The 18,786-nt window shown below is 44.4% G+C and overlaps 1 protein-coding gene and 1 long non-coding RNA gene across 9 annotated transcripts in view; one reads left to right on the top strand and one right to left on the bottom strand.

Moving 5' to 3' along the window:
• The window catches only part of Bcas3 (BCAS3 microtubule associated cell migration factor), a 480,559-nt gene that overhangs the window by 272,706 nt on the left and 189,067 nt on the right, over window positions 1-18,786 (top strand). The window lies entirely within an intron of this gene.
• On the bottom strand, window positions 12-3,417 carry LOC126487022 (uncharacterized). The gene is made up of 3 exons (XR_007588255.1): window positions 3,385-3,417; window positions 2,379-2,490; window positions 12-1,037 (listed from the first exon to the last, which is right to left on the bottom strand). It is a non-coding gene; the product is annotated as an uncharacterized lncRNA (long non-coding RNA).

The following is an 18,786-nucleotide window of genomic DNA, read 5'->3' as shown; positions in this document are numbered from 1 at the left end:
CCATTTAACCAAGGGAGACAGGAAATTTATATTTTTATGGATATTGCCTGATTTTTAGAACAGTTCATTTTTTTTTGTTTTGTTTTGTTTTTTGGTGTTTTGAGACAGGGTTTCTCTGTAGCTTTTGGAGCCTGTCCTGGAACTAGCTCTTGTAGACCAGGCTGGCCTTGAACTCACAGAGATCCACCTGTCTCTTCTGGGATTAAAGGCCACCACCGCCCGGCTAAATTCAGTGGTTTTTGTGTTACTTATGCAACTCCAATCTATTCTTCTGGCCTCCTTGCAGGATCAGTAGTACTATGCTTGACTACTCACAGATTAGTAAGGAACGTGGGGAGGAACCCACACTGTTCTGACTCCCTCCAGATTACTGTGCCTCCATCTCTGCTCACGAAGGCTTGCTGAGTTGATGCTCATGCTGTAGCTGTTGTCTGGCCCAGGAGAAGCCCGTAACCAAATTGCCAGATCATATGGTATTGGACCATAGAGTGTCCTCTTTCCAGAAAGCGGTAGGCATAGCTTTGGTGGAACTGATTATAAACAGAAAGGTATTGGCGACTGTAAATATCAAACGAAAGCTCTGTCACTTGTTTCAGATTTATTCCTTCAACCCCATGGTCCTCATAGACACGCGACACAAATACTTTAAATCATTTGCAGGGTTCTTCAGATTTCATAAGGAGTGGCAATTTGCCAGAAGTTCACCTCGCCAGGGAGAGAGGAGGCTTCGGTAGTTCTCAGGCTCTACTAAATATTTAATCACTTTTATTAAAATTCTAAATGCACTCTGTGGCCTGAAGGAGTTAGCACACTTCCACAGGCCTGCCTTCAGCTGGTCAGATCAGGCCCGTGGTTGCTGTTGTCCACAGCTGCACAGACTGGTTACACAGCATAACTTGCGTAGACACACTTGGGCCGCAGGATTACTGGAGAGCTGTGTTGCTTGCCTAGTCGTATATTTTGATCTTTATTGCAAGTAGGTTTTTTTTCTCCTGAGAGTTGGGAGCTTAGCCCTGCTTTCAAGGTAAAAAGTGTATCTGCAAGGGTGAAATGAAAATAGATTTTTAATGGCAACTTCGGTTCTTAGCATTCATTTCACATGCATTTTTCATCCTGAACTTTTGAACAGTTTTGGGAAACACATGAGAGATTTGTGAACAAGGGCAGGAGAGGGTCAAATGTATCAAATCCTTGGATTCCAGCAAGTGTAGGATTTGTGCAAGAGCAAAGAGAGGCACACACATGCCTTGGGAATGTAAATTAAAGTAAGCCCCATTCTGTGGTGGCGAGGAGAAGCGGGTGAACCCTGCGATGGCCCAACGTTTGCGGCGTTTGTCTTCTTAATAAATTAAGCAAATATTAAAATAAACATTCATTTTATCAGCCTGCATTTTTCCTCTGTGGATGAAAGTGTCTCAGGAAAAATCATAAAAGAATCTCTGGTAGCTCAGAGAGGTTAAACTCAACAGTTGTTTTCTTTGAAGTCTCTGGCCACGAGGTTAATTGCCAAAACTGCTTGTGGAAAAGGTGGTAACAATTTAACAAGACTGTACAACTGCAAGGACTTAGATGAATATCAGGTGTTTGCAGATGTTTTTTCTAACAGGAAAGGGGGTGGGGAGGAGAGGCGGAACAGAATGAGAAACAGGGGAAGAGAGGGACCTGAATAAAGTCCCAACTAAACAGCCAATAATTCTTTGTTTGCTTAGGCAATCATCCTGTAATTGGCCAGGAGGTTAATAGGAGTCTATTGATTGGCCAGGAGGATTGCTTACCGTGGCTATTTTTACAGTATGCTCCCAGACAGGAGGCTGCAATTACGGGCGCGCTCATTGCCACTCTTTAGGGCCATTGCTGCTCTGATTTATGAAACCCGATCAGGTTACTGTTGGCAGTTTATGTTTTAAGTGTTGCCTTCTGGGTCTATGCTGCTTATGGGCCAGTGTGCTACTTCGCATCATTTATTGTGGCCATTTGAATAGGTAAGCTTATTTATGACTTACTGCAGTAGGAATACATTAAAAATAATAACCACCACCCAAGTGGACTGGAAATGGGAGCCGTCGGAGACGTGAAGGAGTCCTACTTGCTCTAGGTCACCAGTGCCATCTCCAAAGATGGAGAAAGTCCTCGGTGTGTCTTGTACCCGCCCCAGCAGACATACCCCAGCTCTCTAGTGGATTATTAGACTTCGGTTTCCCTTTGTGTAATTAATAATCATTAGGGTTAGTGGTCAGTATGCTTAGAGTTAAGGAAACTGAGGCCAAGTTCAGAATGGCTCCGACTCATGAGCCTGCCTGGGATCCCATGACAGGCCTCCTCTGTCGTGACCCACCCTGACCTGCTCTTGACCTTAGCATTACTAATAAGGTTCTTACCTCATGATTTCATTTCTCACTCAGTGACCGTGACTATAAATCCTCGTGAGCTCACGGTCTTGGTTCTCCTCCGTTGCGCAAACCTCCTTTTGTAGTTGAGTTCCCCGGGAGCCTGGTGGAAGGGAAGTCTATCTCAGACATGGCCCTTGAGCTAGAGTGCTCTGTGGGGTCACTCCCCGACCATCAGCTTTCCCCTGCACTTCCAATGTGTCAATCAAATGACAGTGGCAACAAAGGCTGCTGTTCCTGCTGTTGCTGCTAGTTTCTCCTGCTGTTTAAATCTTGCACTGCCATTTTTTAAAGAGTAGCCTGGTGGTGGTGCACCCCTTTAATCCCGTGCTCGGGAGGCTGAGGCAGGCGGATCTCTGAGTCCATCTGTTTTACAGGGCAAGTTCTAACTTGTGCACACCTTCTTATGGCCTCTGCAGACCCCCCCCCCCCGTTCAGCACCTGTGCATGTAGCGCTCATGGTCTGGACCACAGGATCTTTTTTTTCCCCTTCAAGACAAGAAATTCTTTCTGTACAAAATGTGGGGAGTAGAGACATACTACAGCAAGGTCAGAGGTTCTCTGTGCCGTAAAGGTGGAGTTACGACAGAAGGCAGACTGTAGAGGGTTCTAAAGCCGGGATGAAGGTGTCACAGCTATCTGCATGTTGACAAGAATGCGCCACGACAGCGTACAGGCATTAGATGACAGTGAGGAGACTGGCAGACCATCCCTTTTAGCTCTGCTAGCCTTGTCCTGGCCTTGGCAGGATCACAGCCTGAGAGGGAGGGAGCACTCTTCCGGTGCACCACATCCTCAGCCTCCGCTGTTCTTCCTGAGAGGGAGGGAGCACATTCTGGTACACTGCATCCTCGGCCTCCCCTGTGCTCTGTTTTATATTCATGAAGACAATAAAGACTGAAGTTGTCTTTCAGAAAGAAGGCAGGAAGCTGGGACCTCCTCAGCTCTGCGGGTCCTTCCACATTATCCTGATTCCCTCCAAAACTGAGGCAAATACCTGCAGCCTCACAAAATGGAGACTTTCTTGTTGTTGTTTTTCTCCTCCTCCTCCTCCTCCTCCTCCTCCTCCTCCTCCTCCTCCTCCTCCTCCTCCTCCTCTTCCTCCTCCTCCTCCTCCAATTTCCAGGTGGAGGTAGATTCCATACATTGCCTGTACTTTGCATTAGAGCCCAGGCATGGTCAGCGGTGTCTTGGTTAGAGTCACTGTCACACAGCAGCACATGCTTACCACTCTTGGCTCCTTCACCCTCAAAGAAACATTAGCAGTTAATTCTCCGTGGAGGAGAGCTCAAACAGAAGCACACTAACTTACAAAGAGACCAAAAACAGTTTTATTGCTTTACAAGCCAGCAGCGAACACAACTAATTATCAACATGACACTTCTAAACTCTCCAAGGGAATTATGACACCAGAAGGTACGCCTTCCTTCGCCCTAAGTGCGATTTCACTGCACTTGGTAGAACTCAAGTTCAGGAGTTAGGGAGGTGCAGCAGCACTGGCTAGAGTTCCAGCTGCTTGGCAGGCCGGGGCAGGAGGAGGGCCTGAGCCCAGGAGGTGGAGCCCAGTCTAGACAACACTACAGGTGGGACATCACACCCTCTGTTTCTGAATAGGGAATCTAGACTGTTTGGCAAGAGCTTTGTGTCCAGCAGAACCCACACCTGAGCAACAAAGCAAGGACCTGGGGAACCTCCTGTCTCTAGCTGAACGTGCAGCAGAAAAACCTACTCAGTCCAGCCTGTGCTAACACTGAGCATTTTAAACAACCTTCCTGGACATGTCTAAGGGCTTAAACCTGTACTCAGGAGGTGGAAACACAGGCACGAGTCCCAGGCCAGCCTGAACTATTAGCAAATCCTTTCTTCTTAAGGGAAACAGTTGCTGCTGAACTGGTTTTGTTGTTGTTGCTTGCTTGGTAATACCACCTGGGCTTCATAGCAGATAATATCTTTCCTAATTCAGTTTTTTAAAGGGTTTGAAGCAAGAAAATTACAAGTTCCAGGCTAACTTAGGCTGCATAGAATAAATAAAATAGCTCTGTATTTCTGTACTGGGGCACAATTTCCTTGAGCTCGTGGCTTCCCAGCCCTGAAAGAACTGCCAGTGTTTGCTCTGTGGCATGGTGTGTATCTTTTACTTACCTTGTGTCTCTGAAACAGGGGACCTTTCCTTCCTGCCACCATGGCCTCCCAGTAGAAGCCCCTCTCTGATCAAGGGAAGAAGGCTTCTCTGCTAAGTAAACCCAGCTCCAGCCCCGCCAGTCTTGGGGGCATCACTACTACCTTTCTTTGTTCCGAGAGCATAGGATAGGCAAGACTACTTTTCTCTGGTTTCTTTGTTTAAGCTTGTTTTTCTTTTCTTTCTTTCTTTTTTTAAAAAAAGCTAAGGGTGGTGGTACATACCTTTAATTAATTAATCCCAGTACTCAGAGGCAGAGGCAGATGGATCTCTGTGAATTTGTGGCCAATTTGATCTACAGAGAGAGTTCCAAGGCACTCAAGGATACACGAAGAAATCCTTGTCTAGAAAAACAAAAAAAGAAGAAAAGCTTTTTTTCTTTTAACTTTTATTTATTACTTATTTGTCTCAGCACATGTGTGGAGATCAGAGAACAGCTTGCAAAAATTGGTTCTCTCCTTCCACCCTGTGGGTTCTGGGGATTGAAGTCAGGTCATCAGGTTGTAAGACTTGGCCACAAGCCCTTTTACCTGCTAAGCCATCTTGCCTGTCCTTCATGCTATTTTAATCATTGCTTTTATTCTGGCCTCAGAAACGGGAGGGGACTCCCTGTCCTTGAGCTATGCTATAGCCCCACCTCCAATCTTGCCAGCTTCACCAATCCCCAGTGTTAGTAACAGCTCTTGGTTACTACATTTAGAGATGGCGGCTTGCTCCTTCTAAAAAGAGTAACCTCTGGTTACCATAATCAAAACTGCAGCCCCAGAAGATCCCTGATGCATTCTCTCCACCACGTACCCTCCGTGTGCACTTCCTCCCCCACCCACCCATTTGCAATGACATTGCTGCCCCTGGCTAGTCATGTGTCTCCCCTCCCCCCCAGCGCAGCCTCCCCAGTGCCGGACTCCCTGGCATCTTGGGCCCTTACAGTCTTTGTTCTGTTATCTTTCCTTTCTTTTTTCCTTGCTTGATTCATTCTCCTGAACATCATGTTCAACTTTATATCAGCTCCTCAGCTTTCGTAATAAACTGTGGCTGATGTGGGGATGTCAACTGTTCTTTTCCTAGTTTGAGCAGAATTGGCTACTATTTTCCAGGGAAATGAGCAACCAGCAATAAAACTGGGCAACCCCAGCTTTCCAAGCCCCCCTAGTCTCCTTTGCGCTGTTGATAAGGGCAGCCCTTTCATCCTCAGAGGAAGCTGAGCCCCCTCCCGGCCACCCTGGTCTCCTCACGTACTTGTCACACAGCCCGTTTGCAGTCTTTCTGTCTTTTGTTTGGTTCTGAGACAATTTGACCTTAGCTGGAAAGCGGAAGGAAGCTCAGACGGAAGGGAGGAGAAGAGAAGAGAAAATGCAGAGGTTGTGAGCTGAGATCGGAACGAATTTAGCATTTGGAAAGCTAACTGATTTTAAAACTTTGCGTGCTGGCTGAAGCACAATACATTCATCTTTGGGAAAGCCCAGGGAGGTTTTTTTTAAACCCATGTCTACAATTTGATTTACAGAGTTCTAGAATAAGCTGCCACCATGGTTTTCATTCGCGTCTGTTGTCTTTTTTCCCCGCCTTTGAGAAGGAGTCACTGTGTAGCCCAGGTTGGCCTTGAAGACCCGAGACAGGGTGCCTACCTGGCTTTCTATTCCCTGCCCCCTGAATGGGTGTCCCAGTACTTGCTTTGTAGTTCAGGCTGGCCTCAAACTCAAAAAGATCCGACTGCCCCTTTGTCTCAAGTGCTGGGATTAAAAATAAATGCCACCACTGCCCATCTTCTTATTCTTAAATTACTGAAGCAAACTACTGAAATATCCATTATTTAACGTGGTCAGGATTTTTAAAAAGTGAATTGTTTCATAAGTGCAGGCACTGGCACTAAATACACTTTCATCCTGGGAGTGTTGATGTTGAGCCATCATTTTGACGTGGTGCACTGGGTTTTCTGCTTATTAATGTTTCTTTTGCTTTGGGTTTTAGCTTGGAAAGACAAAATAATCCATTTCAGAAGAACGCCCTTTGCGTTGTCTTTCCAGCCTCAGAAAGTGATCTATAAACAATGCAGAGGATTTTTTTTTCAGTTTTTTTTTTTTTTCTCCGAGGCAGATTTTCTCTGTAGCTTTGGAGCCTGTCCTAGAACTCACTCTGTAGACCAGGCTGGCCTCGAACTCACAGAGTGTTGGAATTAAAGGCGTGTGCCACTACTTCTTGACTGATACAGAAGATTTTTAATAGGACCTTAAAAAACAGACAAGTCTTTACTTGTCTATATTACTATATATACACTACATTACTATATGATGATGGCATAGGAGGTTTACCTGGAGAGAGAGGGAGAGAGAGAGAGAGAGAGAGAGAGAGAGAGATCGTGTGTCCATGCCAAAGCATGTATTCAACTTTAGCAAAGAATGAAAAATTAATAACAGTCTCGACTTAAAGTTTAGCAAAGGTGCTCAGAGCCCGCTTCGTCACCGCTCAGCTCAGTGCTGTCTCTTGACCTGGAGCAATAAATATCCCCTGGGCTTTGGTGCCACTGTGAAGTATTCTTGCTTCCATTTGATTTATTATTTGATCAAGATAGCATCCGTATTCAGAAATGGATAGTTCACACTTAAATCTGTTTTTCCTCATTAAACCAAGCTTAAGCCACAGGTTAAAGAAGTGGGGGAGGGGGGCTACCGAGAAAGGGTGGTGTTGACTTTGCATCTCACCCGAGATTTGCCACCCAGGGCTGGCTTTTCACATACACCCTGAAGCAAACCTCCCTGGTATTCGTCAACAAGCAGGAGGTAGATACTGGCTCTCGGATAACAGGCATTTGGTGAGCTGGCGACAGTCGTGCAAGCGAGAACGTTCAAATGGCTTCAGCTCTTTCCAGCTTCATTATGTCAGGCTGGCAGATCACATACGGCATTATGGAAATCAGCAAATGAAAACCATATTGATCTGCATTGAGAACAAATGTAAAAAAGGTGGTCTCGGGGAGTCGCGGGGAGGGGAATGCTTTCCTGGTCAACCTGATAGGCCCTTGTTAAGGCCTTTTAATCATTTATTAACTTAACCCTCCTTCTTCCCCTCCACTCGGATTACCTCAGCCACAGAGCATCCTGCACCATTTATCTTTTAATGTTTCCTTTATTTAATTTATTTTTAAGCTCTAACTTATACTCTTAGTTCAGAATCGAGTTTTACTTTTCATGGGGTTGTTTTAAGTGACTTAAATGACTTTTCCCAACAAGCTCACCAGGCATTCAGAGGAGGAGAAGCGTTTGCTGAGCCTCACCTATCAGCAAATCATTGACTTGGTGTGCCCCGCAGCCAAAAACAGGGCTAGAGACAGTCGGCCAGACGCGTTCAAAGTAGAAAAAAAAGAAGAAGAAAGAAAACTGAAGTTGTTACTAAGGCCAGTTCTCTGATTAGAGTTTGGGTCAGTGTTTTTAATTTTAAAGTCTTCTAACCAGGGATCGGAAACTAACCTGGTAAAATGACTTCCTGTCAAGACCTGGAACGACAGTCACCTGGCTTTTGTTTGTTTGTTTTCTTTTTCATTCTGTGGCCCAGGAAAAGGGAGACATCTCTTCTATCATGTTTCTTTGGGGTTAAACTTAGAGAGCAGCGTTTGGTCTGCAGACAGCAAGTAGAGAAATGGAAGCCATGACTCGTGGAGGCCCCCTTCCTGGACCTCCCACCTGTGGTGGCGTCTCTGAGCTTCTCCTTTCCAAGCCCCTCCCACAGCCTCCCTCTAGCTCCCACCTCCCGCTTATTTTACCTTATTTTATGTCCTGGTTCAGCGTTTGCGGAGAAATTGCAGGGGCTGGCTGTGTTTTTCTGAAACTGTGTCTTTTGTAATTGATGAGGGATCTGAGGGTGAGAAGAGGCAGATAGTGGGTTGTTTCTTCCCTTCATTGGGGCATATATAAGTTTTATAGGCTCATGTGCATTGAAAAATCTGGACTGTAGATATAGGTTAGTCCCAGGACCTGGTGCCTTACAAACAGATCCGTGATCGGTCACTTCAGAGAGTATTTAATTATTTGTGGGATCCTCCATTTGAAAACACTTTCTTTAAGAAACAGTTTCTGCAGCATCCATCCAACTGTAATAGCATGTACAAATTTAGCATTGACTTCTAAGGTAGATATTCATAACGGAACAACAAACATGTTCAGGTCTGGCTGCTGTGGCCATCGGATCACTGACCGTTGTCCTTGCTCTGGACTCATCTGAGACCGTTTGGGATTGATTATTTCTAGCTCCGCTTTCCTCTTTCTTTGCTTTTCTGGTGCATCTTGTAGGGAGGGGCCGTCTATGATTGATTTGGGTATGAAAAGATGCCCAATGTGGAGGTCTGAGTGAATTCTAAATAGAATTCAAGATTTTATTTTAAATTCATTTTGGCTCTCCCTGGAGACTCTAAAGATCTATTCAATAATATATTTGAAAAAAATCCATATATGAAACCTGCTCCCCCTTGTTCTCGCATACTCCTCGGCTTCTAAGTGGTTTCCTCTAGACTGTCGTTACTATCCCATGTTCCTTCTGGGCGCCACATCCAACAGTGCCTGAGTTAGAGCAAGAGTGCTGTGGGGAGGACCTGCTGTCCTCGTTCGTTGCTGAAGAGCAGGACATGAAACAGTGAGTGGACCGTGCCGGGGGAAAAAAAAAAACAAATCTTTCTCTCCCTCCCCCTTTTCACTTGTCTCTCTCCTTCTCTTTCTCCCTCTCCCCCTCCCCTCTCTGTCCCTCCCTCCATCCATCCCCCATTCCCAATGGGAGTGTTGTTTATAGAGCATTATAATTTATAACTGAAGAGAGTGGATTTAATTTCAGTGGAGAGGCTCGCCAGCAGGGCGCCAGCCTGCAATCATATGAATCAGCAAGCTACAAACTCTATTGAATGGAAAGTATTATCGCTGGCCACAAACGGACACTGTTTCTCCTAAACAACTCCCTTGGTGCAGGAAGACCTTGTCTTCATTCATCTATTTTACATATCTACTTCTGTTTTAATTTTGCCATTTCCTAAAAGTGTTTTCTCTTTAGGTTGCAACTTTTCTCTTAACTACCTTATTTCCTGACCCAGCAGTAGAAACTGCTCTTGTCTGTTTCTGACTGATTTGATATCTCTCCTGTACTGACTCCTTACTGTGTGTGACTTGACTTTTCCATTTACTTCTTCCTGCATGCAGCTCCTTTTTTTCTTTTTTAATGGGAGCTGTTAAACATGCAAATGAGACTATGATATTCCATTAGCATTAATATTGTAAAATGCTAGTCATTTTCAATCACCTAAAACTTTATTTAATCATGGATATTTTGCTTATACTCTTGACTTACTTCTTTTTTTAACATCTATGAGAAGATTTGTTTCCTTGTCTCACAGACATCTGGGAGGTGATTGCCCATCCTTTGCAGCACACCACCCCCCCACCCCCCAAATGTCTCATTGTGTTAGTGCATTTACCTTTGTGCCACGTTCTGCCCAAGGGTTTCAGTCAGGTCTCAGAGAGTGATAGGGTACTGCACGCCTTTCTGTGGTCGATGTTTGTTTTTGGATTTAGCCCACCATCGACCGCTATAATGTAGTTAAACCAAACCTCTGAGTCATTTTTAAATCAAATTAGACTTAGGAGGGCTGCTACCCTTTCCAAAGTGTTTTCCTGAATTCGTGGAACTGATAAAGTTGTTGGGAATTTAGGAGGTGCATCTTGAGATTAGGCAGATCACATTAATATTATATCAAATATCAGGTTATCTGCAACCAGACTTCCAAATAAATTTCAACACTTGTGTCTTCACAAGGAAATTCAAGTCGCACAGAGAGGCAGCGACCTGACACTGGCATTTGTTTGAAGAGGGAAAACGATGCATGAGGCAGGAAGGCTTTTTAAGAAGGGGATCCTGTGTAGAGGGCAGAGCCAGCCTCAGCCTGCTTAAAGCAAGGGTCTTATGCTTTTAGAAAACACAAACTAAAATAGAAACGCCAGGAAATGACCAAATTCTAAGCTTAGCTATTTTATAGTTTATTGTCAGAACTGTATTTATCTCGTGAGCATAGGAGGAATTCATAACACCAGCCTGTGTGTTTTCTTGAGACAATTAAACAAAAATATGTTGTCATAATCTTTCCATTTCAAGTACAAATCAAAGAATTAATATCTATTCATAATTTTTGCCCTTTAAAGCCTAAAAACAGTGTTGAAGTCTTCTGTAGTGTTACAGCTAGGAATAGTTTTTTTTTTTCTTTACCCTTTGATTACTCAGTAAGAATTACACATAGGAACAGAAAATCAATATGTTTGCCTCTACTCATTTTCAAAATTAAATGTTGCTCTGGCTTCATATCAGAGAGGCTATACCTGCTGTCAGCTCTAAGAGGTTGTGTTTGGTTTATTTTTAAATGTCTTATACGGGTGGGAGTTGCTCTGAGCAAAAATTAATCATCAACATAAGTAAAATTCACACACACACACACACGCACACACACACACACACACACACACACACACACACACACACACACGCGCGCGCGCATAAGAAATAATGCATGAAATGAGAAGTCAGTCTCCGGGGTGACTTCAGGGACATCTGCCTAAGTGCTTTTCTCTGACTTTCAAGGCAGTGGTGAGTAAACCCACACATTATGAACACCTGTCCAGTGAATTGTTAAAATTATAGAAACTAGAGTCCAGTCTGATGGGAAGATAGTAATCTGGAGAATAGAAAGCGATTCCTGTGCTTTCTTATACCCTTGGCTTGCTGGGGTGGAGTGCAGATTCCAGCACTCTCTGATGCTCGTGGAAAGCCTTCCGTTTACCCGGCCGCTTTTCAAAGGTTTCCGAGGGAGGCCCTTCGTGTTCTCACTCGAGTCAGGCATTCCTGCTTTGCTCATTTTATTTGGCCCTAAAACATGCCCCTTTTTACCTGAAAAGCATTGAACTCTTCCAGACCAATGTGGTTCATTTGTGCCTCGTTCTGAATAATCCCTAGTTTCAAAATAAAAGCTGCTTTAGAAGTCTCCAAACCCAATCCAGAACAGATCAATTCTGTTGACTTGTATGTTAGCTTCTGTAAATGAGTGCCCTTGATTTAAATTCGCCCAATTGAGAAGTTTTATGCAATAGAAGTGAAAGGAAGTATGTGGTTGTTATCTTTAATTAAAAATTAAAAAAAAAACTAAAACTAAAACACCTATGGCTTCATTTATGCAAACTCTTTCTCAGTAGAATCAGGTTTTAATTAAATGTAGGAAAATGACTATTCCCTGAGAAATTGCTTTTTATTATCTGTTTTGTTTTGTTTGCATCTTAGCATATTTTCTTCTTCCATGATCAGAAAACTATTATAAGAAATATTCTAAGTAGATATTTGTAAAAGAAATTTTAGGTAACCTTGTAAAAGCCCCCACCTCCTCACGACATGACTGTCCCGTTGAAGCTCCTGCCTTGAGCTCCTTGTGTATAATGTGGTGTCTGTGAGCACTGCTTTGGGAAAAGCCAGCTGCAGCACCATGGCAGCCACTCATGTGTTCCTCCCTGCTGCTGTACCCAAACAGCCCGCCTGGCACTTCGAAACCCTTAGATGTCAGCTCCCCTGTGTGACAGATGGGCTTGGCGTTGGCGGAGAGCGGCCCAGCGCAGCATTTGCTTTCATTTCTAAACATCACGAAGGTTTTAGTGTTCCTTCACTAGAGCCCTTTTTTTCTTATTTGCCTTGGGCTGAGGGTTTACCAGTGTTTCAGACATCTAAGCATCCAAAATACAGACATTAAAAAGGGCCTTACTACTGACTCTCTAAGATAACACTGTGATCACGCTGGTTAAAAGTGTGACCCTGAAGGGGCTTATGGTCAAGGGCCTTCCCGCTGTCAGCTTCTCTCACTCTTTGAGCTTTGCTGCTTCCCTGCAGCTGATCTAAGTGGAGGGTGGGGTGTCAGAGAGGTGGCTGACTGGCAGCCACAGATTAAAATACTTCTGACCCACAAAAGTAACCAAGTGCCCATATTTCTTCATTTAGCATAGTTAATACCTTGTATTTCCACTGACTTTGATAAAGTGACCTTCCTCTCCCTGCCCTCCCCCTCCCCTCTGTCTGCTGGGGGAAGAGTTAAGAGAGCTACAGTTGGTTGCTGCAGCTCTGGGGAGCAGCAAGATGCTTTCTGAAGAGTTAACATCAGAAGTCTCGATCAGGCGGTTGCCTGGCAGGAAACTCAGGACCACATTCAGATGGATGCTGTTTCACTTGGGATCTATAGTCTGCAGCCACTGCAGCCTCAGCCATGGGAAACACTGGGGCCTGGCTGCCATGGCAATCCTCAGTTTGTTATAAATGTATAATTACAGGAAATATATGAAAAGTGTTAAACATTTCTTATCAAATATTGTTTCAAGAGAGGTTATAGTTGCATTTGAAGTTTAGAAAAAGTCCTGGGGTGTCTTTGGATCGTGTTACAAGGTCCACTTGTTGCATTTAATTTAAAACAGTTGTCCTTCTTTCATTACCACAGACCATAGTATTTTCCAGTTTATTCTTTAAAAGGCGGAGGCGGCAGCACAGAGCAAGCCTATGGGTTTAAACAGCAGTTGCTTCATCATTTGATATGACTTTTTTTAAGTTTTCATTTTGCTCCAAAATGTGCAGTTCTAAATGGGAAGGTAGATGGTGTCCCCAGTAGTAGTAATGGCTTGGAGGGCCACCTAGGAGGTGGTGTCAGCAAGGGCAAGGGTGTGGCAGGTCGGTGGCCAGCCACCTCCACCACTCCTGCAAATCCAGTTTCACGGTGCTTGAGTTGCTCTCTGGCTGGTTGAACTCATCCTCCCCAGCTGATATTTAACCAGTCAACTTGTGCTGGGAACCATCAGTTCTGTCTTCCCTGGCTCGACAAAGATGAGCAGCGTGGTGCTGTGACAGGCAGAATTCAATTACACTCCTCTCCCAGAAGGGTAAAGGCACACATTTGATGCCATAACTGAATTTATCCTCACTACGAAGAAACCCTAAATTTGAGTTCAGTAGCCAGCTTAATGCAGCGCTCTTTGCATTTATAGACTAGCTGTGAGTTGATAGAGTGTGAGTTGGGTCTATCTGCAGACAGATTAACCATCCTAAATGAAACTTACATCTTGCTTCTGTACCATTTTCACCCTGCTTAGGTAAAACTGGAAGGTCCTGTTAGAAACCCTCCTGGTCATGTGACTGAACCATGCCTGGTGCAGGGGCATGTATACTTCTTTTGGGATGGGAAATTCTTCCAAGAGGGTAGAAACCCTCTCAGGAGAGGCGGCTCAGAAATGGCACTGCCAGGAAGATTTCTTCTTAACCCCAACAAATGAAGGTCTGAGATGCTTTCACCTTCTCAGAAGACAGAAAAGACAGACAGGCAATCTGTCTTCTCTCGAGACGTCGTGACGGTCTGTTTATGATTTTTCCCATGCTGCAGGTGACCAGGGTCATCCCAGGAATAGACCTTATGTTGCGGTTCAGTGGCTTTTTTGGACTCTGCATTTATTTTAGCAGACTTCTGATAGCATTTTGCAGCTTTCAGCTTTTTGTGTTGGAAAGACAAATAATAAGTAAACCAGTCCAGGGCTCTGTTTCCTTGTGCAACTGACTTTGTGTCCTAGGGCCTCCCTGGGGGGAAGCAGAGAAGCTGTTCTTGGTGGGATGCCAGAGAAGAGGGTGCTCTTCACTTCATAATGTCTCCCCTTCCTTGTTATTTAGGACATCGGTAGAATTAAGGAACATTAAGATTGTTCTTTAAAACATTGTGTAGACAGGAGCCTGGCTTCAGGAGTTGTGCATCCTGAGTTTAGTCTCATCCTTCCTTCCTTGCTTCCTTCCTTCTTCCCACTCTCCTTCCTCCCTCCCTCCTCCCTCCCTTCCTTTCTTCCTGTCTTTATTTATTTATTTAATTTTCTTTTTTGAGATAGGGGTTCTCTGTACCATTGGAGCCTATTTTGGAATTTGCTCTGTAGACCAGGCTAGCCTCCACTTCAGAGAGATCCCCGCCTGTCTCTGCCTCCCAAGTGCTGGTAGTTTCATGGTGCGTCACCACCATCTGGCCCAAGACACCATTCTACCTACGTAAGCAAATTTTGTTGAGCACCTAGAGACATGGCAGTGCCTAGAATGGTTTTGCCACACTCAGTGTTTCCATTGTGTGAGTGAATCACTGTAACAGACATGGTAAACAGTATTCAATAAAAATTTTTCTTCAATAAAAGATTTCCCAGTAGTCTGAGACATCGGGGTGCCCAAGTGTCATCTACATCCCTGAAGAGGTGTTAGATGATACTCAGTATGGTTTTTGTGTTAAGGATGGTCCATAATTTTCTTGGTCCTTGTGAATTAGTATCCACATGTAACATGTGAGATAAGTCTTTATTAATGAAAAAGTCTGTTAGTCTTGCTGTGCTGGTATTCTCCTTCAATTCCAGGATGATCTTTGTGAGTTCAAGGCCAGCCTGGTCTGCATAGGGAGTTCCAGGCCAGCCAGAGCTACATGATAAGACCCTATTTGGAAGGAAGGAAGGAAGGAAGGAAGGAAGGAAGGAAGGAAGGAAGGAAGGAAGGAAGGAAGGAAGGAGTCATGGTTAGAGTAGTTTCATGGTCCATTGTGAAGAACTGAACCTAAAGCCCTCACCCTGGGTGTTTGGATACAAAGGTCATTAGAGACCCTGGCTGGTTCTCTAAGGTAGTGTCTGAACGGGGCTACCTTGGCAAACGCATGCAGTAATGTTTTCATCCTTAGGGTCTTATTGCTCCATAGGCTGGTTTCTACATGTACCTGGTGTGTTGCAAAGTATGTCCTGTTAGAAACAAATGTGCTTAAGTTAGAATTATCTCTCCTGGAGAAAAGTTAGTCTTTGGGATCCAAAGAAATTAAACAAATTCACCTAACAAACCAAGATTTAGTGCCCACCACTATTGGGCACAGCCACGCAGAACATTTGCACGAAGAAACTCAAAAAGGCAGACAGTGCATTTGACAGATGAGTAAACTGAGGCTTAGAGATGGGAAATAGCTCTAGCTCAGGCACACAGTGCCAACGGGCTGGGAGTCCAGCCTGAGGTCTGTGGAAGCCTACACCGCATCATTCTTAGGATGGCTTCCTGATGAAGCCTAGTGATACGTGCTGCCCAGTATGGCTGCTTCTTTGCAAAAATAAAATGCCTCTTCTCCAGCTCCCTCTGGCAGAATAGCAACAGCAAAGGCCTTGCTTTCCGCATGCCATATTTTACACCATAAAGGAGCCCATGGGACTAATTGCATTTGCAAAGTTTACCCTCCCAAAGTAAGAGGGTGCTTGCCTCAGGGCCTCGTATGCTTGCTCGCTTCCCATCCTGTGAATAAATGTTCATCTTGTGAAACATGAGGTGTTTGTTGAGTGCTAAATGGCAAATGTAAGAAAACTCCAAAGAGGAGCGAGACTTGGGGTGAAGTCAGAGCCCGGGGCTGGGGGAAAAGCCTTCTCCCAGGACACCCTGAGCACAGGCACCCAGGCAGGAGGAATTGCTGGGTGCTGGGCTCATCTGTCAGCGGCTCTGCTCCTCTCCTCCTCGGCACTCAGGCAGCACTCCCGCTCACCCCCCCCCCCCACCGTCTTAGATACACACATCCTTACCCTGCTGCCAAAGCCTACTTTTGAATGCTTGCGTTAACTCTTGGTTAGTTGGTCTTCTTCTTTGTTGGTGTGCTGTAACGCTGCCTGCCTTTTATGAAGGAAGAATTTCCCTCCTTTGTTGACTTTCCCGTTTCCTGGGGACGAAATGAGTGCTCACACACCCTTAGCTTATTTCATTTGCTGGGTTTGACCTTTCATGCTCCCCACGTTGCCCCCCACCCTGGGTTGTCTGTTTTTCATTTCTCTGACTTGAGTCTTTATTCTGCCCTTCCAGTTTCTCATCTGTAGCCCCCCCCCCCCCCGGAAGGTCCTTTGGGTGCCTCTGCAGCCGCCGGCTTTCAATCTGTTGGCCTCTTCCCTGCACACCAGTCTTCTCCTGCAGCCCTCTCTGTCTCTCCCTTCCCACACATTCTTGCATTTGGCCTCAAACCACCATGCTTCTAGATGAGTTTGTATCATTTTCTATTAGAAAGCGATCAAATGGAAGTTAATTTCTTTTTAACAGCAGCTTTGAACGTACAGAGATTAGATCTTAATATTCTCACTCTTTCAAATATTTATGTTCAGTTTTTCCTCCTGCCAAAGTCTAGAATTCCAAAGTGTTTTTTCCTCAGTAATTTAATTAGGCCACAAGTTTGAGGCCTAATGGTAGATCAAAAAATGCCTGCTATGCTTGAGAGATCAAGACAGCAAATTGATTACTGTTGTAGCAAAGGTTGGCAGAGGTGGGTGAGGGAGCAGGTACCACCCTGTGCTGTAGGATCTGAGTCAGTGATCAAGGTCGGTCTCAGTTCATTAACTTCTAGAGGCTTATGGACGTTGTGAATATAACCACCCATACCTTAGATTGCAATTATAGTATGATATGGTTATGGAAGGACTCAGACTCGCTCCACTCACATCTGGAAGTGTTGTCAGATGCTAAGCAACCTAGAATAACCTTAGCTGACTTCTGGCCATTTTGCCTGTTTCTTATTGTTCACAAATGGATATAAAAATCATACTTCTGAAGGTGTATGTATGGGAAAACACACTCCTTCACACTAAAATTAGATAGGATCCAGTTCTGACCCAGTATTTCAAATTCATTTAACTTAAGAAGGCTGTAGAGAGGTCCCCATTGCTCTTCCTGGTAATTCATCACTTAAAGTGGAATGCATTTCATAGTGAATGTTATCACTGGACCACCAAAAATAAATGTTTTCAGTAATTCTAGTACTTTTGTTCAAATAGTATTGTAAACTATGTTGACATTAATTTTTTTGCTAGTGAGTTTACTTTAAAAGACTTTGAAGCATTTCACTTGAAGCATCATGACACAATTTTAATCTTAGTTTTTTTTTATTTTTTTTGTTTATATTTTACTTTATTTTGGATTTTCAAGACAGGGTTTCTCTGTGTAACAATCCTGCTGTCCTCAAACTCACCGAGATCCACCTGCCTCTGCCTCCCGAGTGCTAGTTTTTTTAGACTTAGAATGAGAACAGATAATATATATGTGCTCAGCCCTTCACACAGAGGCCTGGCTTCTGTTGGGTTTGTCTGTGAGAGGAAGCTCATGTGCTATGTGACAGGACTTTGCTTAAGCATTCTTCACTGCAGAAGACTCTCCATGGCATCCTTCAGAAGTAAATCCAAAGTCAGGAAAATCAATTTAGTTTATTTTTCCTTTTGTTAAACATAGCACTAGAGGTCGTTTGAGTAGCAGGTAATAGTGTTGGCGCTAAGGTCATGTATTTATTTTTGTGTTGGACTATTTTCCTTGTCTCGCTTGTAGTGACATTTCCTCCTCCTAACTTGCATGTTTTTCTAAAAGTGACATTATTAGTACTCATTTTCTCACCATTTATTGCTCCATACACAATATATAGACCTCCAGTAAGTGCAGGTGTCGGGCTTGCATTTTTGCCTTGTTAAAAAAAAAACTGAAAAAAAAATAAATAAAAAAAATTAAAAAAAACTGGATCATTGTATGATATAATTGTTGAAATATGAGCGGCGGGGCTGCGTCCCCAACACCCCGGCTGCTTGGCTAGCTCATGCCCGAAATAACAACACACAAACTGTATTCATTTAAGAACTGCTTGACCCATGACCTCTAGCCCTTACAGGCTAATTCTCGTACCTGGACTAGCCCATTTCTAATGATATGTGTAAGCACCCCAAGGTGCGCTTACGGGGAAGATTCTAGCCTCCGTCCATCATGGTGTCTCTGCTCCAGAGCACAGAGCTGTCTGGTCTGTCCGGGAGCAGAGCAGAGTCTGACCTCACTTCCTCTTCCGCCCAGCATCCTATCCTGTTTATTCCGCCCACCTATCTTTTAACCTATCAGGACCAGCAGTTTCTTTATTGCTCAGCCAATGAAATCAACAGATTGATATATGACACTCCCACATCATATAATGATTTGCAAATTATTGGGTATCAAGCAATTAATGACCCCTGAAAGATGGGAATCAGACTAAGTGAACCCTGAAACTGTCCCTGCTGTGGCCAGAGCATAAAGAAAAAAAGTCCCAAGGGCTGTTGTAGTTTCCTTGGATAGGCACAGGGAAGCTGGTGGTCTGGGAAGAACACGGGGGTGCGGGGGGGGGGGGGGGGGGGG

The sequence above is a fragment of the Alexandromys fortis genome, unplaced genomic scaffold (assembly GCF_014885135.2).
Source record: "Alexandromys fortis isolate MF-2015 unplaced genomic scaffold, M_Fortis_MF-2015_v1.1 scaffold_173, whole genome shotgun sequence".
NCBI lineage: Eukaryota > Metazoa > Chordata > Mammalia > Rodentia > Cricetidae > Alexandromys > Alexandromys fortis.
This window is presented reverse-complemented; position numbering and strand designations above follow the sequence as displayed.